We start from the raw sequence: 25667 nt of genomic DNA, 5'->3' as shown, positions 1-25667 counted from the left end.
CACACACACACATACACACACACACACACACACACACACACACACACACACACACACACACACACACACACACACACACACACGTATATATAGGCATCCTATTGAAATGCTGGCAGTTGAAATGCTGATTGCTGACATATCAAAATCAAGGACAGAAAACACAGGAGAAAAGTGAACCATGAAAATTACTCATCTCCTTAAAACGTCTTTTTCTAGGGGGGAAAAAGCCCCCCTGCACTCCCCACAAGCCCCCACCTCCAATCTTATATATATATATATATATATATATATATATATATTTATTTATATACCAACTCTGAGATTGCCACACCTTGGAGAAAAAGGAATATTCTAAGAAATATCATCTCAGACTTAATATATGTAAGTCCATTCTTTCAGTTTCTTTATTTTAGCACTTACTCTAGTGGGTCCCAACATTTCAAATGGTTACTATATATATATATATATATATATATATATATATATATATATATATATATATATAGGTTTACCGACATAATGTTGAATTTCATAATGTCTAATAGTCATTTGGTTGAAAAATTACATCTCAACCCAAAACATTGAATTATCAAAATGTCTACAATCATTTCATTGAAAAAGCAATGAGATCAACCCTACTATTTTGATGGGGGGCTATGCCCCCCTGCACCTCCATGTGGGGGGCTGCGCCCCCCTACACACACACTTAAATATATCAGCTCCAAGATCGCATTACAGTTCAGAAATGGGCAAATTTTATACTTTCGGCATTGTCTGTTTAGACAAATTTTGTTTCAACATTTTGATCATTCAGTATAGTGTGTTCAACCAATTCACTTTCAACCATTTAGCATTCAGCATTATGTCAGTAAACCATATATATAAATATATATATATATATATATATATATATATATATATATACATACATGCACACACACACACACACACACATATATATATATATATATATATATATATATTTTTTTTTTTTTCATAGATAAAAACTTGGCAGTCAGTCAGTCTGCATACAAGCTTGGTCAACAACCAGAAGTCAGAATTAAACCCTGTACCATGTAACTGTGAAGTGAAGACCTTAGCCATTACACTGACACCTTTCCACATAAAATAAATACTAGACAACCAGTCTACATAACATTACATGCGTAGTCAATGACTAGATAGTGACCAATGGTGAGAATCAAAGCCTGTGTGTTGTGTCTGTGAGGTAAACTCCTGAACTATTATGGCAAATTAATAGAAAGATAAACAGACCCAAAGCACCCATCAAATAAGGGTATAAAATAACTGTACATCTATTGTACAGTACAAGATATTTTATCATCACTCTTTCTATCATTATTGGAACATTTATCAGCATTCTTTCAACATCGTCATAGTTTAGATTTTTCCGTCCTTCTAACATTTTGTAATAATACATATTTTCATTTGCAGCAGCAGTACTCATTACATTCCAAGTAAAATAATGCAAAAAACTAACACAGGTACATTTTTATCATAAATAGAATACTACGCAGCACAGTAGTCCAGCTAAATAACATTTGCATTTTTAACTTGACAAAAAACATTTTCTTTTTTTTCATGTTTAATAGTTTTAAAGTCTCTGGACTAAGTCTTAATTGAGAAGTGTTTAGATCATTTTACAGCAAATGAACAAATAAACTTGCACTACAGGTTGATGATATGCCTCTGCACAAACTGTCATATCTTGTTTGTTTTGGCCTCAGCTTTAAACGTCCTTTGACTTATGACATTATGATCTATGTAATCTGTCATCAGTATGCATTATCAATGTGCTAGGAAGTACTCATAATAAAAGTATATAAGTGTAACATTTTTAGTCAGTCATTTAACAAAGCTACCTGTTCTAATGTCATTACAAAACTAGTCTTAGCATTTCTCCTCAAATATTACCATAGTTGTCATAAAAGTTTGGTTCTCCCCTGCTAAAACGCTGTATGTAGTTTTTGAATATTACCCTGGTTTCCCATCTCAGAAAAAAGGCTATTCAGTCACGAAATAAATTAAAAACAAATTTAACAAAGAATAGATACTGTTATCAATGTAGATATTTATTAAAATGTATCGAACAGGAAGCAGTTAAATACTAGCACCATTCTGTAGTTACATAAAGATTTTATACTTCAGAAGCTGTTGTTTTATTTAAAGAAACTTTAATGATTTAAGGATTAACGGTTGTGCAGATGATTTGTGAAATGAGTAAATGGAATGGCTCTCCTAAGCCATTGCTCTTGCAGTTATACCCCGCCCTTTCTCATCATAGCAGATTAACGTCAGCAGTGTAAATTCTCAGGAAGCATGCTTAGTTATCCTGCTGATGATAAGATTGGCAGAGAAAAAACATACTTTTAGATAAAGCTAGTCACTGTGAAACTGTACTTTTTATATGCATCCATAGTCAGTTCTCATATGCTGATGGGTTAAAGTGGGCATTGTTTCCTCTCATGAAATAATGATGATCTGTTTTTGATGTATAGCATAAAAACCTGAACAGTCTCCACTTCTATCCGAATAGCCCATAGCAGTAAGATTAAGGTATTAGTAATTATTTTGAGAACAGCTTAGACAGCTGCATTCCACCGAGTTAACATTGCTTAACTTGTCACTGGATCATAAAGCATAACAAACAATAAATATGTGGGAGATGTCCCAGATAATTATTTTTTCTCCATTTATGCCATCCCCATTTTGCCTGTTGTTCTTTGCAGATAAATGTGGCTTATCAAACCCTGAATCATCAGATTTTGTGCAGAGTACTGCAGAGCAGTGCTTAAGTTTACTGATCTCAAAAATGACACATAATTTATTCACTTCTCAAAATACATTACTGGTCCCCTAACAAAGCATTGAAACTATAGATATATAGTCATTTGCTGAAATTGGTAAAAATAAGTCATACCCAAAAATTTGAAGGAACCATTCAGATGAAAGACTGCATAGGCTGATAGATTATCATTATAAATATTTATATATGACATTGCGGATCTATAATAAGTTCAATATGCTACGAACTTATATGAAAGATGGCTAAGTGAACAATACAGTGAAACAGTTCATCTCATGCTGTGTGGTTCACCAATGAAAGATTATATTACCCTACTGAAAATAATTCTACGTTGACATACAATACATTCACATTTTTATAGCTTTTTTGGTTGCTTATCCCATAGTACGCTTCACCCTTCAATCATATAAAAGCATCATGCAGTGTATAAAAACAAATATGAAAGATCCTAAGCAATGAAAGAAATGACATATAATGAATGTGTATGAGATACCATCCTTCAAATCACTATCAAGTTGTTTAGCCTCAGCATCCTGGCACTGTTATCAGTGAATAATGCAGTGCTAATATAGCAGAAACTAAGGAATGATAAAGATGTTTCAGGAGGGATACCTGTGCAAAGACTGATGCATAGGTTTGTTCCATCCTTAAATTGCCTTCCCACACCTACATTCATACTTGAGACTGTGCGAGGGTAGTGACTCTTCAAATGAAGAAGGAATCAATTTAAAACAAGGATTTACCTCCATCTACCACCTAGTAAAGTTGTGTCTGGGAAATCCCACCTGCAGAATGCAACCCCTATTCTATTCCCTCCAGCCTTACAATTTAATTCCATATCTTTAATATTATATGTGAGAGTCAGTGATAAGCCCTTCAGCAAGTTTTGCAGTTTTGATTTCAATCCTGACAGAATGGGTTTGATCAATCAGACCTACCCAAACATGATAAACACATCTCACATTCAAGCTTCATTTATACAATTTGCACAATGTGTATTGGTGCTGGCGTGTGTGTGTGTGTGTGTGTGTGTGTGTGTGTGTGTGTGTGTGTGTGTGTCAGCACACATGCATGTATAAATAACTTTCAGTACAAGTGTCATACCTTAAAGCTTTTGAAACACTATCTTGTTAGTGAGTCACCTCTGGACCCAGATGGGAATACAGCAGAGACTGGTGTCAAATACAAGAATAACTCATTAAATTTGTCACCAAATAATGCTAAAGATGAATATATGACATTTTTGGATTTATAATGAAAAAATCAAACAGTAGAAAGGATATATTAAAAATATCATAACTGAAACAAATACAATGCAAAAAACTGTAAGTACAAAATCTTGTATCAGAAAAGATTCCATTAAACTGAAACTCATTATTTTTGCATGAGGAAGAGAACCTCTGTATCACTTCAATATGATGATTCTGCCCATCTCCCCAGTCTCTAAATATGCCATCACTGATACCATACAAACTTTAAAAAAGAAAAAAAAAACTTACCTCTTCCCCTTTTTTGATTCATGATACTTAGCAAATGATTATAACACCTGCAACAAAGCAATAAACAATTTACTTAGACACCAATAAAAATATATATATATATATATATGTTGATAAGACAAAAATATATATATGTGTTGATAAGACACTTACCGATATCCCATAGATAAATTTACTTTGTTTGATTTGTGCCAATTATTTTTTAAGTCTGAATTCATCTGAAATGCTTGTATTTAATCACACAGACACATTTTAATTCTATGTTTTGACAAACTCAGCACAGACAAGGAAAACATTGCAACTGTGGTGTACTAGGATTTCAGCAGAATCTAAGTCACAATATTATAGCAGACTGGTAGATTATATGGCATGGAGTGGTAACCAAAACTGTATAGCCAATAGAAGAGTAGATTTCTGAGAAGAAGCAGAGTGTGGTTGTTAGATGAGAACTGTCAGAAGAATGTTACATGGGTGAGTGCCATGTCTAACTGTTTAGTATACTTGTGCAGATAACATACTGTGTTTGGATGGCAAGCTCTGCCTGCTGCTGGTGACACAAAGAATGGTAAAGTACTCATGGACTGGTCAAAGAGGATAATCTCCAGGGAAATCTGTGGCTGCTGCTGTGAACAGAAGTGGAACTGCTAAAAATACATATAATATTACGCAGTTCATATGAGACCTTCACTAGGGTTTCACTAAGCTAAAAAACAGGAGAGAAAGGCTTTAGGGATGGTAATCAGCCTTAAGTTGACTTATGTGTTATGCTGTAGTGTCTATAAGAGCAGTGGCAATAATGAATGGAATACTGGTGCTTATAGCAAGAATTATAGATATCTGGGATTCTGAGGTCATTCTTTCTTTATTCTGATGACCACTGTCAAGAATCTATCAGGATTTTTGTGTACTGCAGTGGAGGGCAAAATCTGGAAAAAAATCAGGTTGGTAAGAAGTAAACATATATCAGCACAATAGCAGAAATGGAAGGGCTGTGCCATAATTAGAGTTGTTGAAAGAAGGTTATAACCATATTACAGGAGAGAAGATTACATGATGACATAACCTTGGTGCGTCACATTGTTAAGTACCAAGTAGGAGTGACGGGATTAAAGAGAAAGGATGGAAGAAAGGTAATATGGGTAATATTCTGCAATTGGGATTTTCAAAATAGAATTAAGGAAATATTATTTCACATAATAGGTAGTAGAACAATGGACTGCACTCCCAGCAGCTGCAATACATTACAGATCAGATGAGCTTAAAGTCCTTGAAACAAATCAGATATAGAGTAGAGCAAGGGTAGAAAGAAGAAGCTACACAAAAACTAAATGCGACACACAATAAAAATTGAGAGATGTCATTGTTTTGTCATTCTGCATCCTCACATGTTTTACATACGTGTGTGTGTGTGTGTGTGTGTGTGTGTGTGTGTGTGTGTGTGTGTGTGTGTGTGTGTGTGTGTGTGTGTGCACACGTGCACATGTACAAAGAGTGGGGCAACAGAGATGAACAGAGGAGGAAAGACACAGAGAAACATCTTCTTGATTTGTGAAACCTCATTCTGAACAAAATATAATCAGTTTCCCAGCTTTTATTCAAAAGCTATATTCATAAATAGGGCTATTCAAACACATTAAGGGATTTGTACTATGTACCATTCTTTAAATTCCACTTGTGTTAATATAGCTGAACCTCAAAGTTTGTTATTATACACATTATACATTACAGGAATTATGTAGCACTGCCAAACAAGACAGACTGCTTATTCATTGCAACAAGATAGTATTGTCTTGTTGCACAGAGAAAAAAAAATGGCAGGGAGGTTCCCAAAAGAATGCAGGAACACCCAAAACAAAGGACAGTCTAATAAGTCTGAGTGACTATCTGACTGATTTTAATCCTCAACACCCCCAACCCCCAGCAGTCCTTTATTCCTTCCAGGAAGTCTGAACCTACATTTCTTCTCTCTTTGTCAATATAATGTTTCAGAGAGATGGATTCTGAGAGTAATCAGTCAAGGTTACAATGGAAATCTTTTACTCCTTTTTGAGAGATTTCTGCCTCAGCTGCCAGACCAGACTCCTCTTTCCCTACTGTCATTTGGCATATGCTTGCTCAGTAGGAGACAAAAGTTGTCTTTCTTCCAAAATAAGGGGAAGGGTTTTATACCAGGATGCTTCTGGTGCCAAATGGAGGCTAGTCGTAGATCTTTATATTTTGAATCAGTTTGTGACAGTTCTCAAGTTCAAAATGTTGTCATTTCACAACTTGTTTCCCTGAATTTCCCGTTTGAGTTTTCTAGTGATCTTAGATTTAGAAGCTGCATATCACATTCCTATAGTTCCAGATTTCACATAATTGTTAAGGCTTTTTTCCATTTGGCTCATATTGTCAATTGTCTGCATTACCCTTTGACCTATGTATTGTTCCAAGGGTTTTCTCAAAGTGTCTGGCTCCTGTGATAGCCCATTTGGACTACATTTTACAATATTTAGACAATTTTCTAATATTTGTAGAGTCTATCTAAAAGTGACAGTAATATTTCAATAGGTTAAGGGATCTCCTACACAAGCTGACATTCCAAGAGAATATACAAAAGTCTTTTCTGACTCCTTCTCACAGGATCATTTTCCTGGGGTGTGTCCTGGCCTCCTCAGTTTTTCTTCCACAGGAAAAAATAGATCTGTATTCAGATCTCTTCCTCAGTTTTTCCAATCAAACTACCATATAAACAAAGCAATTCTTCAGGATTTTAGGTCTCATGGCATCAGTGATACGCATGATACCTCTTGTCATACTCCACATGAGAAAAACTCAGAGGTACCTGAAATCACCTTGGTCCCAGCATCCACATCTCTGATATTTCAAATTCTAGTTTTTGGGTTTGTGAAGAGAGGCATTTTTGTGGTGGAGACACCATATTTTACAGAATCCAGGTCTCCCATTTCTTTTCAAGCTTGAGCACAGTTAGTCACAATAGAAGCCTCAGACTACATCAGTGGTGAAAAAAGTGCAGAGGGTTTGGAACAAAAAAAAAAACAAACCAAAAAACACATTAACATACAAGTACTGTTAGCTATTACATTTCTCAGCCATCTATGGTCTCCAGGACCTGTTCAAAGACAAAACACTTTACATAAACAAGGAAGAGAGAATGGGATCTTACCCTCTTTGCAGACTAGCCATGGCAGCTTGAGAAAGAGCTTTTCACTCTACAGGAATCATACATACAATCAATGTAAAACTGTGTGGCAGACAAGCTGTGCAGGACCGGGACAGGCCCTCACAATTAGAAATTGAATCTTGTGGGGTCTTCCAAGAATGAAACTAGCTGTAGGGAACACCTCAAATAGCTCTATTTGCCTTTGATCATGATGATCATTTGGAAAAATTCTGTTCCAGGAAACCATGCAAGAAGGCCTGGAAAACAAATATATTTTGTTCATCATATTGATCACTGCTACAGTAGCTTTAACTATGTGGGTTATATCCTGCCAAAGATGTAACAGCCAGCCAGCTTCCAAATCTTTAAGGCACCTTCCAGACACCCAAACTGTTAGACAGCCTAACCTGAGTTGACTAAAAGACAAGTCTGAACAGGAAGCCCTTCAAAGCTTTACTGCTGCCAGAGACTATGCCTCCTCTGAGGCTTTTGAAGCTTGATGCTCTGCTTAAGTTTTCCTTTACTCGGCAGATAACTTTCATTTTTGGAAAAAAAAAATATTTTCTTAAATATTTTTTTTTATGTTTTATTACTTTCCTCATCAGGAAAGTTATTTTAAAGCTAGGACTGTTGTGTTTTAACACACTGTCTCAGAACTGTAGCATACTTTTAAATGTAGTGTTCATTCTTCCTCAGTTTAAAAGTGGGATAAAGTAAATGAAAATATATTTTCTGTGGAGAAATTGTGTTTATTTTACTTTCGTGGAGCTGGCATAGTGTTTTAAAGTACTTTTCATTTTGTTTTTCTGTCAAAAAAGTAACTTTTGAGGATATTACTCCTGAGCAGCAATTTCTGATTGTTTTCCCCTGAAAAGAAGCACCATTTTTGTTTTGACCATGGAATGGACTACCATTCACATGGTTGGTCCTTCTTTCAGACATACACAAAAAAAATTCAGCAAACTGCCTTACCCACTATCACAAGTGAGCAATTTGCCTCAACCCTGAGTAGATGACTTTCCTGTGGCCATTTGTTGTACCTCAGGTCACTCATTTTTTTTTACCATGGATCCCTCTGGTGTAGCACCTACAACCACTATAGACTGGTGGTTAGCCACATCCACTGTGGCTGTTGGGGTTTGCTCAGTGAGCAAGGGAGAACCACTCTAGTTAGTCCTATGAGAGGGAACAGGGTAAGTTTCCCTCATGTTAGAATCCTGTACCCATCTCTGGGGAAGCTGCTGCTACTATTAGTAATATGGTTGGCCACATTTTTCCTGTCAAAACGAAACAGAAAACAATTCATGTATCTACCTTCCTCAATTTTCTTTGGATAGCAGTACTTTATTAGGTCTGGCTCAGGATTTAACTCAGGCTATTTATCTTTCTTCTAAAGTAGTTTCTGGTAAAAGAAAGAGGGATTCCTATCTTGCTGAACAGATTCAGTATTTTGAATCTGAACAGGAAGATGCAGGGATAGATGCATTTTTTCAGATTTCTGATTCGGACTCAGAGGAGAGCTCAGTTTTTGATTCTCCCTTGTGGTGGTTTCTCTTTCTCTGAAACTATTGCTAGAATGTGCCAGTGTTTTCAGTGGGGGAACACTGAGGTTTCTCAGTCCCTCAGAAAATACTATGAGTTGTTACTGAAGGATTTTCCAGAACCTACACCCATTCATCCAGATGTCCTTCATGGTTCACTGTTGCAGTCATCACTGTAGAGTTATTCCTGCCAGCAGCAGCCCCCAATCAGTCAGAATCCCAAAGTCTGGATCGGGCACCAGTGAGGTCACATTTATCCTGACGTCAATGCGCCGGAAGGTATAAAGACCTCAACTGATGCCATTTCCCCAGTCTTTCTTGCCGCGTGGTGCCCTTTGCAGTTCACTGATGCCGGTCGGCCTGTCCCTGTTTGTTTTTGGATCTAATCCCAGGTTTTTCATTTTTTTATAGATAAGTACCCCATTGGGGAGGTCTTTTTCTTGCTCCAGTCAGATGTCAGAAAAAGATAATAATTGTATTTCTTGTGGGAAGCAAATATCTCATAGGGATTTTCACTCTTACTGTATTCCCTGCCTGGGTCCTGACCACGACATTGCTAATTGTGTGTTTTGTGCTAGATTTAATCAGCGTACTATTAGGCGTAGATATAACTTTGCCTTTTACTATTTTGGAAAAAGGTTTAATTATAACATGTCTTCAGATTCTTTTCCGGCTTCTGGGGTGTGTAAGAGGCGCAGGGATGCAGACAGGCCTCCAAGGTCCACAGCAAAGGATGTTACTTAGTTATTGCCAGTTGCTGGTTTGACGGTCGTCAGTGAGGTGTCTTTGCAGCCCCTGTCATCCGCCTCTTTTGAACCAATTGCCTGTACCAACTCCGGTGTGGAGCTGATGGGGGTCTTCAGAATTGCCAGGGAATGGACCTTCGGATACTGCTCCCTCAGTTGGGTCTGGAGCCGGTAGGCAGGTACCGGCTTCTGAGCGAGTTCTCAGGCCTTCACAGCTTCCTGTAAATGTGGATTCAGGTTTACATGCTAAGTCAAAGTCTAAGTCTCCAGCTAAAGTGAAGTGGCTAGCACAGGCACCTTTTGATCAGGGTCCTAGGCCTCAGAGGCAGATGCTTAGGATGGCTGAAGATCTCTTAACTATGATCAGGGGTTCTCATTCCCCCTCCTGACAAGAAGTCTAGATTACAGTCTGATTATGATTCTTCAGACCAAATTTCTGTTTCTTCTGCTTCTTCCCTTGAGCAGGATTATGCTTTTCCTCTTTATGAGGATTCTGATGCTGAAGATTCCTTTCCTTCCACCTCTCCTCCTGAGGATTATTCTTTTGGTGAAACTTTGCATGATATGAGGGTGCATTTTCACTGGGAAAGGCAGGAATTCTCTGAATCCAAGAATAGGCTTAGGGATTTTCTTCTTCTCCCACAGCATAAGCCTCTGGCTATTCCCCCTGTATTTGGCATTGTTGATGATGTTTTTTCAGAAGCTTCTCTCTCTCCTGATTTTTTCCCCCTACTCCGGACAAACCGGATAGGTATTATAGGGTTCCAGATTCTCATAAATTTCTTTTTAAAAATCTTTCGCCTGATCCGGAAACAATTTCTCAGGGTCCTAAGGGTGTTAAAGCGGCCTCTGCTAAAAATCCTATTCCCTTTGACCGAGAGTCCAGGGCTTCGGAGAGATGGGGTAAAAAGGTTTATACTTCTGCTACATTGTCTATTAGGGCTTTGAACTGTCAATTTCATATGCTGAAGTATCAGCAATTCCTTTTGTCTGTATTTCAACAAAAGATGTCAGCTGTGTCCATTGGTGCCGATAATCAGGAGTTACAGGATTTATTGCATGCTATTGAACAGGTGGGTAAACATACCCTGCATTGTGGTTTTGATTCTTTGGAAGCTTCTTGTAGGGCTACAGCAACTGGTGCTGTTATTAGAAGACATGCTTGGTTAAGAGATCAAAGCTTGCCGGATCAGATTAAAGCCAAACTTTTGGATGCCCCTTTGCAGCACGATGTTCTGTTTGGATCCAAAGCTGAAGAGGTATTGAAGAAAATGGAAGACAAAGCCAACTCTATGCAGACGGTTAAGGATTTTCTACAAGTGCAACCTCCTAGATTTAGCAGACACTGGTCAACTAAACCTTGGTCCTTTCCGGGCTTGGACAGGTCTCAGAGAGGCAGATTCAGGTGTTCCAGAGGTAGGGGACAGTCACAGTCCCATTTTAGGACTAGGCAGTGGAGTGCCCCCTCTCCCAAGGGAGGTGAAGATAAGTCTCAACCCTACCAAAAACAGTCTTTATGACTCTCCCTTTCTGGTTCCCGGGGCTCCTCTCCTGGAAGCTCCTTTGGGGGGGAAGGGTTTCTCTTTTTTATCAAAATTGGAGCCACATAACCCAGGGCAAATGGGTTCTGGACATAGTCTCAAGAGGTTACAGATTTCATTTCCACACTATGACAAAACCAAACGGTTGGCCAGACCTGCCATATCATCAGTGGGCAGAGGCACAATGGCAGGTTCAGTCCCTCCTGGCTATGAGGGCCATAGAATTGGTACCAAATTTAGAAATAGGGCAAGGTTTTTATTCTAGACTTTTCCTGGTTCCCAGGAAGGAAAATTCGTGGAGACCAATCCTGGACCTCTCTGTGCTAAACACCTTCCTAGATATACCAAAATTCAAGATGCTCACTCTGCAGCAGCTGCTGCCTATGTTGGGCAAGAATGCTTGGATGGTGACTTTGGACTTAAAAGATGCTTACCTGCATATTCCTATAAGGCAAGAGTGCAGAAGATATCTGCATTTCAAAGCGGGCTCAAAACATTACCAGTTCTCTGTGCTACCCTTTGGCTTATCTACTGTGCCCAGGGTCTTTACGAAGTGCCTGGCACCAGTAATGGCGTTTTGCAGACAGACGGGGATTCAAATTTACCCTTATCTGGACGACTGTCTTCTTCAAGCGGACGACAAAGACACTCTACTTTGGCATCTAGCTTTTGTGCAGTGTCTTCTTCTGTGCCTCGGTTTCACAGTGAATCTAAAGAAATCAAATCTGGTACCCACACAAAAGATTACTTTACTGGATGCTCTTCTGAGTACTTCAACCCAGATGGCTTCCTTGACACCAAACAAAAAAGTGCAACTGGCTTCTTTTTTCCAACACCTGGCTTCAATGAAATAGCTGACTGCAAGAAAAATTCTGCAGGGTTTGGGTTATATGGCCTCCTGCATTCTGCTAATACCATATGCAAGGCTGCGTATGAGGAAATTGCAGTGGTACCTCAAGAGTGTCTGGTCTCAGCATTACCACAGTTTGGAAACAGTGGTCACGATTTTGCCTTGTCTCCAACGAGAGTTTCTTTGGTGGGCCGAAGCCTGTCTACAGAACAAGGGGAAGCCTTTTTGTCCTCCGCCAACTGACCAAGTTCTGACAACGGATGCACATGCATGGGAGATGTCTTCAGGGTGTTTGGATGAAGGAACAAATGCACCTGCACATAAATTTGAAGGAGATGCTAGCTGTACAGAATGCCCTGATAGCCTTCAGGGACCTTCTTCTACCAGGATAATTGTTGATACGGACAGACAACACTACAGTGATGTGGTACATCAACAAGCAGGGGGGCTCTCACTCTTACCCCCTGTGCAGATTAGCCATGAATCTCTGGTGCACTGCTCTGACCTGCAGTGTCGACTTACAGGCACAATTCCTGCCAGGGAAAGACAACACTCTGGCAGATGCCTTGAGCAGACGCATTTCAGATCCACACGAATGGATGTTGGATGTTCGGATATTCAGGATGATTATAAAGGCTTGGGGATGTCCGGACATAGATCTCTTTGCATCCCCTCAGAATCATCAACTTCTAACATTCTGCACAAGGACCTTCCACAAACTAGCATGGAAAGTGGATGCCCTCTCATTCAGTTGGAAACACCTCTCAGTATATGCTTTTCCTCCCTTTAATCTTCTACCTCGGGTACTTCTGAAGATACAACAGGACAGACCACACATGATTCTACTGGCTCCCAATTGGCCTCGGCAATTCTGGTATTCCACTCTGATGACCTTGGTTCAGGAGTCTCCCTGGATTCTGCCTCAAATCCCTCATCTACTGTCTCAATGGGACGTCTGGATACTGCACAGTCATGTCAAGACTCTGCATCTAGCTGTCTGGTGGATCCAGGGTCTGTAAACACCTCTGCCCTTTCCAAACAGTATTGGATGTAATCCTTGAAGCTAGAGGGCCCAGCACTAGAAAATCTTATGTGGGAAAATGGAAAAGATTTTGCTCCTGGAGTGAAGTCCAGGGTGGTGATTCTTCTGTTCCGAACATTCCTCTGATTTTACAGTATCTGACAGAGTTATTACATATGGGCCTATCTTTTTCGTCTATTAAGCTTCATGCTTCTGTTATTTCTGCACATTACGATACGGATCCTCCGATTTTTTTCTCATCCATTTCTTAGAGGGGCTAAGAATATTCGTCCCCCTATAAGGGCTCCTGTTCCCACTTGAGATCTTTACTATGTTTTGGAGAAATTAACTTTGTCTTTTGAACCTGCAGCTTCCACAGATTTAACATTTTTGTCTTGGAAAACTGCTTTTCTTTTAGCTATTACCTCTGCTAGAAGAATTTTGGAATTGCAAGCACTCATGGCTGTGGAACCCTTCCTTATTTTTCATCAGGACAGGGTATCTCTACGGACTAATCCCACTTTTATGCCCAAGGTGGTTTCAGCAGTGGCCTTGAATCAGTCTATTCATTTGCCTACCTTTTATCCTAATCCTCAAAGTGAGGAAGGAAGTCTTTTGCACTCTCTAGACGTGTACAGACAGCTTCGTCTATACCTGGACAGGACCAAGATATTCCAGAAATCTGATCAGTTGTTTGTCGCTTATGCTCCTACTGTTCAGGGGAAAGCAATCACTAAGCAAACTATTTCCAAGTGGATTGCCCATTGCATCAAGTTCTGTTACTCTTATCATGGCAATCCGGTTCCTGTTAATATTAGGACTCATTCTACCTGGGCTACTGCTACTTCAGCAGCTTTTCTTTTGTGGGGTTCCTACCAAGGATATTTTGGAAGCTGCTACTTGGAGTTCTGTACATACTTTTTCTAAGCATTACAACCTCCCCTCTCTATTCTAAATCCAGGGCAGGTTTTGCTTCGGCGGTTTTGCAAGGTTTTGTGACCGCTCCTTCTGTTTCTCCTCCAGCCACCCTTTCTTAGCTTTGGGACTCAACCCTACAGTGATGACAGCAACAGTGAACCACGAAGGACATAGTACAGTTGTGTACTCTTACCATAAATGTAGATGTTCGAGTATGTTCACTGTTGCAGTCCAGGTTACCCTTCCTCCTATCCCCTCTTTTGTTTTTTCCTTGAGTATTGCCTGTTATGAGGTATTTTGGCTGCTGAGATTTTGGGCATGGTTTCCTTTTTAGCCTTTTCTTTCTGGGCACCTGACTTCTGGGGCAAGAAAAACTGGGGAAATGGCGTCAGCTGAGGTCTTTATCCCTTCTGGCGCATTGATGTCAGGATAAATGCGACCTCAGCTGGCGCCTGATCCAGACTTTGGGATTCTGGCCGATCGGGGGCTGCTGCTGGCAGGAAGAACCCTACAGTGATGACTGCAACAGTGAACACACTCGAACATCTACATTTATGGTAAGAGTACACAACTGTACTTTCTGTTTGTTTTAGAGGATGTACATGTTACTGCCTGCAATTTTCCTGATAGTCAGCCAGCTGCACCTAAAAAGGAAGATAGCATGTATAACATTCTCAGTCTTTTAAAATTTTATACACTATTGAACAAAATAGAAACGACCAAAGGACTTGTTTATTCAGGCTTGTGGTGCATCTTCGTTTGATGGCTGAGCGTTTCCATTTGGATTCCTTTACAGTTGGTTCATGGTTTCATACATACACTATTCCCAAACCTGACCTAGCAGCTGTAGCTTTTGGAAAATTTATTGATAGGTATAAGAAAAAAAGTGTATATTTCTGCAACTTTGATTTTCAGAATTTTAAATTGTCAGGCTCATATATTACATTTTGTTATGAAAAATTGTGAAAGTATAAGGAATGTTTTATCTGCAGTTTCTTCTTATGAGGAGAAGCTGCTTTATATAATTCAGCTTCTGCATGCTTTCTCACCCTTTTTCTAATATCCTGCATTATTCTGAAGATTCAGAAGGACTCATCAAAGATTAATAGTTCTGAATCCATTATGGACTAGGCAACAGTGGTTTTCCCTTTTTTTGGAAATGGCCAGGGGCACTTACCACAAGCTTCCTCACAGATTGGATTTACTCTCACAAAATCACGGGTGTTTGATACATGTTGAAACCAAACAACTACAATTATCTGCCTGGGCAATAGAATTTTAATACTTTTAAAGCACCTTTATCTAAGGAGGTGCATCAGGTATTAATGGAGACAACAAAGTGTTCTACTAAAAAAACATATATTATCAAATGGAAAAGATTTTCTATTTGGCAACAACAAAAGAACTGGTACCCATTCAGGGATAGTGTTTCTATGATTCTACAACATTTGTGAGAGTTATTACCCAATGGCCTGTCTTATTCCTCAGTCAAGGTTCACTGGTAGTACATTTCAGCATGACTGTTCATGGGTCCTCCTCTTTCAATGCAACCTCATGTGAAAATGTTTTTAAAGGACTGATGAATAAGAAGACTCCTAGGAAACAAGTGGTCCCTCCTTAGGATTATAATTTTGTGTTAGAAAGTCTGTTTTGCTCCATTTGAAAAAAAGCTCAGCAAGTTGATTTGAGGCTCCTAACATGGGAAACAGTCTTACTAATTTCTCTGACCTCTGTAAGAAGAGTATTTGAGTTACAAGCTTTTATGTTTGGTCAAAATTATTGCATTTTTGAAAAGGTATTGTTTCCTAAAGAAAAAGAAGTTATGTACTCACCATAACGTTCCATTTGAGTAGGTAAACTTCATTGGTCTGCAACCTGTGGGATACAGATCCGATCTCGGATCCGAGCCGGCAACTTTACAAAGCTTAGATCCGAGCTCCTAGCTCCTCCCCTTACCCATAATCCCCTGCCAACCCTGACTGACCTCAGATCAAGTTTGCCCGCAACCAATATAGTAGAAAACCAACTACCTTTTCGGAAAGATACCTCACTATATGTCATAAAACACATCTGAAGGTCAGGGGGACGGAGGGGGGAACGGTTGCAGACAAATGAAGTTTACCTACTCAGATGGAACGTTATGGTGAGTACATAACTTCTTAATCTGAAATAGTTAACTTCATTTGGTCTGCAATCTGTGGGACAGAGTCCCCAGCTACCTAAACTTTGGGTGGCCTTCATGGAAGGATATTCCGGAGCACTGCAGAGCCAAAGGAAGTTCTCCCTCTGGAGATAATGTCCAGTTTATAATGATCGATGAAGGTATGAGATGAAGCCCAGGTGGCTGCTGAACAGATATCATCCAAGGAAACTCTGGATTTAAAGGTGGCAGATGTAGTCATAGCCTGAGTTGAGTGGGCACGAACTCCTTGAGGTGCGGGCCTGCCGGAATTTTGATAAGCCATGATGATACACTGTGGAATCCAATTCGATAAGGATACTTTTGAAATTGGTTTACCTAGATTAAATTTGGCAAAGGAGACGAACAACTGGCCGGATTGTCTATGACCAGATGTCCTATGAATGTAAAACCTAAGTTGTCTGCCCCTTGTTCTGGTAGTTAGGAAAGAAGACCGGCAAATTGATAGATTGGTTAATATTAGTCTCAGAGACTACCTTCGGAAGGAAAGAGGGATTGGTCCTGAGGTAAACCCTATCCTTGTGAAAGGCTAAGTATGGGGGTTTTACAGAAAGAGCTTGCAATTCAGATACTCTCCTGGCTGAAGTAATAGCCACTAGAAAGGCTGTTTTCCAAGACAAATATTTGAGGTCTACTGAAGCCGCAGGTTCGAAGGGAGGAGCCGTTAAGGCTTGTAATACCAGGGTCAAATCCCATGGAGGTACTGCTTCCTTTATTGGAGGCCTAAGTAGAAAGGTACCCTTTAAGAACGTCTTGCACAATTTTGTAGTAATCAAAGGACCCATTTCAGTACCTATGTGATAATGAGAGATAGCTGCTAACTGAACCTTAACCGTAGAACAGCTAGCTCCCTCATTAAAATGTCCTGAAAGAAAATCCAGCACCGCAGGCAAGGGGGCTGTAAAAGGATCCAAATTATGGCATTCTGCCCAGATAGAGAAACGCTTCCATTTACTACCATAGACCTGCCTAGTAGAGGGCTTGTGCACTGCTACTAGGATAGCTTTAACTGGAGATGAGATACCGGGAGTCCGAGCTACAAGTGGAAATGGAGCAGCCAAGCCGTAAGCTTGAGGCTGACCAGGTCAGGGACTGGGAGCCCCAGGGGGTGGGAAATCAGATCCGGGAGGGGATCTAGAATCCAGGGCGGATTCGCTAGATGAGACCAGAGGTAAGGGAACCAAGCTTGCCGAAGCCAGAATGGGGCAATGAGGATCATCCTGCTCCTCAACCGACTGGCTTTCTGAAGGAGTTTTGGCATCAGAGGAAGAGGAGGGTAGGCATAGAGAAGACCGGGTGGCCAAGCATGCACCAAGGAGTCCCTCGGGGCTTCCCCGGCAGGGGGAATGAGAGTGAAGTAATTGTTGCATTTCATGTTTGAGGGAGATGCGAAGAGATCGCAACAGGGCTGCCCCCATACGGCAAAAATTCGACTCGCTACTTGAGGATTGAGGGATCACTCATAAGGTGAAAGGATGGTGCGACTCAGTCTGTCCACCAGGATGTTGGTCAGTCCCGGAATGTGTGTTGCAATGAGAAAGCGGTTGGTGGAGATCACCCATTCCCACACTCTCATGGCTTCTCGACAGAGTGGGTAAGACCTAGTTCCCCCTTGTTTGTTGATATACCTACCACAGACATACTGTCTGACTGGATCGCAATTGTTCCTGCAGGCAGAAGGCTCTGAAGTGCTTGCAACGACAACAGCACTGCCCTCATCTCTAGAACATTTATGTGCAATAAGGTCTCTGAATCGTTCCATGTGCCTTGGACCATCCTGCCCAAATAATGCCCCCCCCACCCAAGATGAGAGGCATCCATGGTCACCATGGCGGGGGGGGGGCCGTGGCAAAGGGGCATCCCGCCTGGAGGTCCGCCGATTGAAGCCACCAAACGAGAGCCCTCTTGCAGGTCCTGCTGAGAGGAATGGGGTGACTCAAGGGGTACTGATGAAGGGACCATTGGACTTGTAGAGTCCACTGTAAAATTCTCATGTTTAGACGCACCATGGGAAGAAGGTTGATTGTGGCTGCCATGGATTCTAGGGCCCTCAGAACCAATCCCGCCGGAGGTTTCAAAGATTGAAAGATGGCCCACACATGTGCCCTCAGTGTGTGCAACCAGTTGGGAGTTAGGAAGACTAGTTCCCTGTTGGTGTCCAGTCTGGCCCCGATAAAATCTATCACCTGAGTCGGGGTGAGAGAGGACTTGTCTGAGTTTATAGTGATCCCTAGTTGTGAAGCAAGGCTGCGGAAATAGTCCCTGGCTAAGCAAAGTAGATGCCTTGTCGGGGCAGTGAGGAGCCATTCGTCCAGGTACGGGAAAACTTGCATTCCCTGGAGTCTCAGGTGGGCCGCTATCACTGCTAATACCTTGGTGAACACCATGGGGGCTGAGGTGAGACCAAAGGGAAGGACCCTGAATTGATAATGACTGGCTCCCAGCTGGAAGCGGAGAAACCTCCTGGATCGTTCATCCATCAATATGTGGTAGCACGCATCCTTGAGGTCTATCGAGCACATCCAGTCATTCTCCCACAAGAGGGGGAGAATAGATTGAAGAGTGACCATCCGGAACTTTTCTTTGGTTACTGATAGATTTAATAGGGAAAGATCGAGGATGGGCCTTAGGTTCCCCCGTCTTTTTTGGCACCAAAAAGAACCTGGAGTAGTAACTCGATCCAGACTGACCTGGGGGGATGCGCTGGACAGCTCCATTTTCTAAAAGCTGCTGAATTTCTGCAGCTGCAGCCTCCCTCTGATTGGGTGGAACATCGAGGAGGTGTTCAGGGGTGTGGGGAATGTAGGAAAGGGGAATTTTGTATTCTCTGGATATGATACGAAGCACCCAGCAGTCTGCTGTAATGGACTCCCAAGCTGCCAGGTGCCTCGAGAAGTGCCCCCCAACTGCCTCCAGAGTGGAGCAGTCGGGCAACCCCTCAGGGTTGCTGCATGGGCCGATCAGAGAAGGTTTCTCTGGACCCAAAGTTCTTCGGGCCCCCTCTGCCTCTAGGGTGGCATCCACCCTGTCCTCCTCTGCTGCGGAAGGACCGGGAGTCCAGAGCGGACTGGGACTGTTGCGACTTTTGGAACCACATCTTCTTCTGTCCCTTTTGGTTCTTGGAGAAGGACCTCTGGGGAGCAGAGAAGCAGACCCCGACGGCATACGTCTTCCCGTCCTTTTCGCTCTGGACTAAAGTCTTGCGAACTGTCTTGCCAAATAGGGCAGAACCATCGAAGGGGGCATTCGCAAAGGACGCCTTGAAGGGTTCCGCGAAATCACAATGTTGGAGCCAGGCCTGGCACCTCATAACTAGGCCCGCTCCGCTGGCTATAGCGCCTCCCTCTGCAGCGTGGGATAAAAAGCCGCATAGAGGTATTGGATATAGACCTAAGAGTGGCCATGCGAGTGGAGTACAACTGTTTGTCCTCCGCCGACATGGACTCCGGGGGCGATGCAGCGTACTCTTTAATAAGGTCTCACTGCAGCCATGTGACATGTGCCATGTAGTTCAGGGACCTTACAGTGAAGGTCGCTGAAATAAAGACCCGCTTCCCAAGATGGTCCATCGAGTGAGACTCCTTGCTCGGGGGATAGACTGGGCTAACTCCCTCTTGGTGGCTGCCGCCACCAACATGGCATCTATGGGGGGTCCCCTTGCTCCAATGGGACTTCTCGGTCAGAGGGCTTAGGATTCTGTCTGGACATTTGGGGACTGGCTCCACAGTGTCCGGCTCCTTCCACGCCCTAGTGGTAATAAGGTCCACTAAGGGGTCGGCCGGAGGGGACACCCAAGAGGTAGATGGGCCTGTTTCAAATGCCTCCAGAAACATGGATCCATCCGAGGAAGCCTTGGGGGTGGACCACCCCCCCCTTATCCTAAGCATTTCCATGATGTCTCCCTTGGGGGTGACCTTGGGGAGCCTTCCCCCTCATCCAAATCCGTGTCTTCTGTCGAGGACTTGGGGGAGTCCACGTGCCTCCTCTTGCACTTTCGCTTGTGAGGAACATCCTCGGGGGGGCTGTCCGAGGACATCTCACCAGCTATGTCTTGTCCCAGGGGAATGACCTGAGACGTCAAAGCAGGCTGTCCCTGTGGCCGGGTGATTGAAGCCTGACCCAACCGAGAGGGAGTGCGGGATGGAACCGTAGCAAGGACCGGGGGCCTGGATGCACTCAACAGAGCTCTCTCCACCACATCGAAGGCCAAGGGAGAGCCGCTGTCTCTGGGATCTGAGAGCAGACCCTCGCTATGATCCGATGGATGGATTGGAGCTGGTGCCGGGAGCATCGGATCCGAGGGACCAGTGTGCTCCGACCTGGACGGAGCCGAAGGCACACTGAACCCCTCGGATCCAAAGCTCAGACCACAGCTATGAGAGCTCGGATCTGACAAGGATGGACCCAACAGACTCGAAGGAAGAGTCAGAGCCGAAGTACCCGATACTGTCGGCGCTGACCCACCCCCAGCTCCAACGCTGCCCGGCTCCGAGCTCTCCAAACCCGGGAAGCGGGTCGGAGAAGAAGCTATCGGGGCAAAGAAGGGTGTTGAGCTCCCCCCCAGAGGGGGGGGAGGCAGGAGCACTCTCATCTGCAACTGGGCCTAGATGAACCTTCGCATCATCCGGTCCAAATCTGCATCCGAAAGACTACGGGTGGATCTCGACGAGGCCACTGAGGCTGGCCGGGAGTGCCGCCTCGATGACCTCGACGGAGATCGGGTCTCCTCCTCCTCAGGTCCCGGTGAGAAGCATGGGGACCGGAGCCGAGAAGGAGGAGACCTAGAAGCCCCTGAGGGAGAAGCCCGCTTAGCCTGGTGGGCCGAAGCAGAGGCCTCGGACCGCCGCTTGTGGTGCTTTTCCCTCCTTTTTTCTTTCCTGGCCTCCCTCTCCTCTGGCACAGAAGCAGGAGATTGAGTCACGGCCAGGGGGAGAGAGGCAGGAGTGGCCGCCACCGAAGCCTGGGAGGAGGCCACAGAAGCACCGGAGGCCGAAGCCGAATCTGGGGGCAAAAGTCCTGCTAGGATCAGCTTCGACCTCTGGTCCTTCAGTGCCCTGGGGTTGAACACCACACAGATAGAACACCCAGAGGAGAGGTGTTCAACCCCAAGGCACCGGACACACCGAGTGTGGCCATCCGCTGGGGAGAGCTTATGGCCACACTCGGTGCACTTAGAAAATATCGGTTTTGGAGCCTCAGACATATTAAACTAAAAGGTAAAACTCACTCAGTAGGCCCCAAACACACTAGACATACACACAAAACTACGACCAGCGAGGGGTGGGGAGGAAGAAAAAATTTGACTGAAATTTAGCAAAGTTAGCTAAAACTAGGGTTATAACAAAAAGGAACCTAACCAACACTAAACACTCACTCAAGTTTAAGGGAGATAATAATAAAAAAGGGACTTATCTGACCAATTGACCAGGAGCTCACAATCTAGCTGCTGTTCAGAAGCATGGCAAGGGTTGGCAGGGGATTATGGGTAAGGGGAGGAGCTAGGAGCTCGGATCTAAGCTTTGTAAAGTTGCCGGCTCGGATCCGAGATCGGATCCGTATCCCACAGGTTGCAGACCAAATGAAGTTAACTAAAATGTTTCATTTATGTATAAAGGCTATCCATCTCCCTGTTTGCTTTACAGAATCTAAAAAGGAGGAAGAAAGGATACTCCATATCACAGATAACTCAGGTACAATCTGGACCTATACGAACTCTTTCAGAATTTTTGATCAGTGCTTCATTTCTTGTATAGGTAATAAAAAGGGGTGTCTCATGCTACTATTTTTTGTTATACCCACCACAATGAAACAAATGAGACAAGGTCAAGGCTCACTCTACCAGTGCCTTGGTTTCATCTGTGTTTTTTTGGAAGGGCTTGGATGATAGAATTATTGATAGAATTATTTGAGAAGTATCAGTGTAGTCCTCAGGGCACTCTTTTACAAAACACTATAAAGTATATTCTTTCTCCAGGTTAAGAGCAGACTTTGCTATGATCACTGTCCAGGGGCTCCTGGATCTTCATCCTTACTACTTCCAATCATTGTAAGTTATGGTAATCTATCCAAATACCTGAGACTACTGCAGTAGTGACCAAATGAAGACAATAGTGCAGTTGAGTAAGTAAACTCACTATAACAGTAAATGTTCAGATGATCACTGCTGCAGTAGCCAGTCCTTCCTTCCTTCCCTCAATCCCATTTATTTTTTGTATATTTTTATGCCAGTGTGTGGACATTTAGTATTATTCTCCAAACATTGCCTTCTCAGGGCTTTACCCTCACTCTCTCTCTGTTGGCTTGTAAGTTCTGAAGGGCTTGGAGCCCAAACCTGATGATTAATCAGCTCATCTGAAGCTGACTAATGGTTTGGGTGTATGGTAGGTGCCCTAAAAGCTTTGGAAGCTGGCCAGGTTTTGCATCCTATGCAAGGTACAACCTATTTACCTAAGGCTTCTGCTAAGGATTCTGTGAACATCTACTGTTATTGTAAGTTTACTTAAACAACTGTAATTTAGTCTTAATTGAGCACTGGTTCTTTGTATTTTACTCTCTCGGGCAGTTTATGTTGATCCCCAATAGTCCTGTCTTATTTAGATCTTTCTACTTAAACAGGTCTATATCACTTCAGCGAAAATTCAGTTCAACAAACAGCATTTTTGGTTCACTTACATCGAACATGCCATTTGTCAAACTGTTCATACTGAGATGGAAGTACAATGAAAATCGGGAAATGTGTCCTTTCCTCACTGTTGTGCAATCGCAGAGTTGCTATTTATAATTAGCGTGGGGTTTGAGGGCACAGCCCTCCACAAGAGTGGATTTCAATGAACAGCATTTATGATGAAATATCATTCGCTGAACTGTCACTTTGCTGAAATGATACAGACCACTTAGACAGTTCATTGTGCAAGTTGCCCTGACTGTGTAAATACTTAAGTATATTGTGTGTTTCTATGAAGATGAAAATACACATCTTTGCACTGACATGTGACTGGAATGAGTAATGTGACTATGAACCCAAGACCAAGTAGTTACCCATGGGTCTATATTAGTTCACCGAAAGTGTTTTTCACAGAACACCTAATCATCAACCCCCTATTCAGCGAAAATCCCTTCAGCAATTCACTGAATTTACTAAGGGCAACAAAATACTTGCCCCACAGCACAACAGATGAACAGCTCACTAAATCAAACCCCCCAATTATAAATACCAACTCCAAGATTGCACTACAGTGGGGGAAAGGGTAAAGTTGTGTAGTTGGTCAACTACCTCTTTGACCTTGGTAAATTCAGTGAATTGAGGAAGCGATTTTCCCTGATTAGGGGTCAATGATTAGGTGTTTGCTGAAATAGTCTGGGGTCTTATCAGTCCCCATACTCATAATATATGCACTAAATATTATACCACTGTTATTTATAGGTTGCTGTTGGAGGCAAAAATGGTTATCCTGGTGTGTCTCAGGGAGTCTAGGGCTGTTTGTAACTTAGCTAGACTGGAGTGCTGTTCTTGGAAGTTTATTAAACAGGTAACTAGGTAAGTGATAGCATATCTGAAACAGGGCTTTAAGACTCTGTCCATTAATCTCTGAGAGGTCACAACAGCCCTATGTACTGCAAAAGGAAGGCGTTATTCTGGAATAAGACCTCTGGCAATGAAAAGGCTATCTTTTCCCTGTCTATAGCTGGCAGAAGGATTTTTATATTTTTATAGATATAATGCAATCAAGGAGCTTGCCTTCCTTCACCTTTCTATTAGTGCATCAGACCTAGGCTTTCGGTGTCTGCCAGATTTTATAATTCAGCTCAGAATCATAAAGACATTACAAAACCTGATCATTCCATCGGTTTTGGGGACTTGCACTATGGGGTTGTTCCATTCGCCTTTGATTCCTGTATCCCTTCCAGCTTAAGCAATGTTTATACTTCTTGTCTTGTTCGGCCTTTCCCTGTGACTCTGGTATTCTGTAAGGTTTTAAGATAATCTCTTCCCCATCATTTGCTATCTCTGTACCTTACTGATTTCTTCTTGTTCTTTTTCTTTATAAACCTAACACAAAGAGCACTCTTTCTTCTCTGTAGATGCCCTGTCTGTTAGCTTTGTTAATGGTTATCTTGTCTATTAGTACACAATACCCTCCCCATTTCCTTTTTGTATTTAGATCGGGTTGCTCTCCCTCTGTTTCAGAGAGCACTACACTCTCACTTTGCTTTTCTTCTCTAAATCTCTCTCCCGCTTTCTTGTGGGAATGAGCATCATCCTCTCACTTACCCATTTCTCCTGTCAGTTCTCTCTCTCTCTGCAAAGGATGTCTTAGAACAAAAGTTTACTACTGGTACCTGTTACCTAGAGTCAAACATTTCTTGAGTTTTCTGTCTTCCACTGACAGAAATGAGCTTAGACCTCTGACCAGGCACTATTGCTACAATTTCTATCATACTAACTTATTCTTATTATGGTTCTTAATCTCCATCTCAGTACTTACACACAGATTAGAATTCTGTATTTTATGACTTTCTCTTTAATTTAGAAGACAGTTTAGTATACTGCTCAGGCTGGCTATGCTTTTTCCATACTTGCTAACTTCTTTCCTTTGGAATACACCCATTCAGTTAGTGACTCCACTACTAATTACTTGTACTTGTTGATTTGATACACCTTCATTCTGTTATACTTTACTATGCAGCACCCTTTCTTCTACTGTCTCTATTCCTGTGCTTGCTCTGCCAGAGGTGTATGCTCATATTATATCTCTTTCCATGGGTACTGAAATTGTGCAACTTATTTTATTCGTATCTTTAACCAAATCTTTGTATATCTGGGACTTTCTAGCACTGTTCTTTGATTTTTGTTAGACTGATAGACTCTTTTTAAGAGTTGTATTTTAGTTACCCTCCCTTTTTCTAGGTAAGGTAGAACAGATGTATTTATAGTCCTATTTCTTTCAAGTATCCCTTCACACTGCCAAGAGGTTCATTTCTGGGCACACAGATTTCAAAGCACAGAATATCCCCTTTCCTGCAACAAGGATGTTTTGTCTAGAGTAAACCAATTAGACACAAGGGTTTAACAGTTACAGAAAGTTTTTTAGCCAACTGAACATGGCTTCTCAGCTAAATACAACATAAGCTCCTCAACTTTAAAGGACAACATTATTAGGGGTTCTTATGCAAAGCTATACCTAACTATTCTGGCACTGACCTCAACTTTACCTTGAGGAGGAGAAAAAATTAAAAAAGAGCACTTTCTCCTTTTAAAAGTTAGCAAACCACTTCTTACAGCTTATACTACATACAAAGTGCTGACCAACTTCAGTGCTGACACAAATGGATTATTGCTATCCATTTAAATATGTTGATT

This window comes from Protopterus annectens, chromosome 15.part0 (assembly GCF_019279795.1).
Source record: "Protopterus annectens isolate FY-2018-M chromosome 15.part0, PAN1.0, whole genome shotgun sequence".
NCBI classification, from domain to species: Eukaryota; Metazoa; Chordata; order Ceratodontiformes; family Protopteridae; genus Protopterus; species Protopterus annectens.
Note: the sequence above shows the minus strand (reverse complement) of the source record.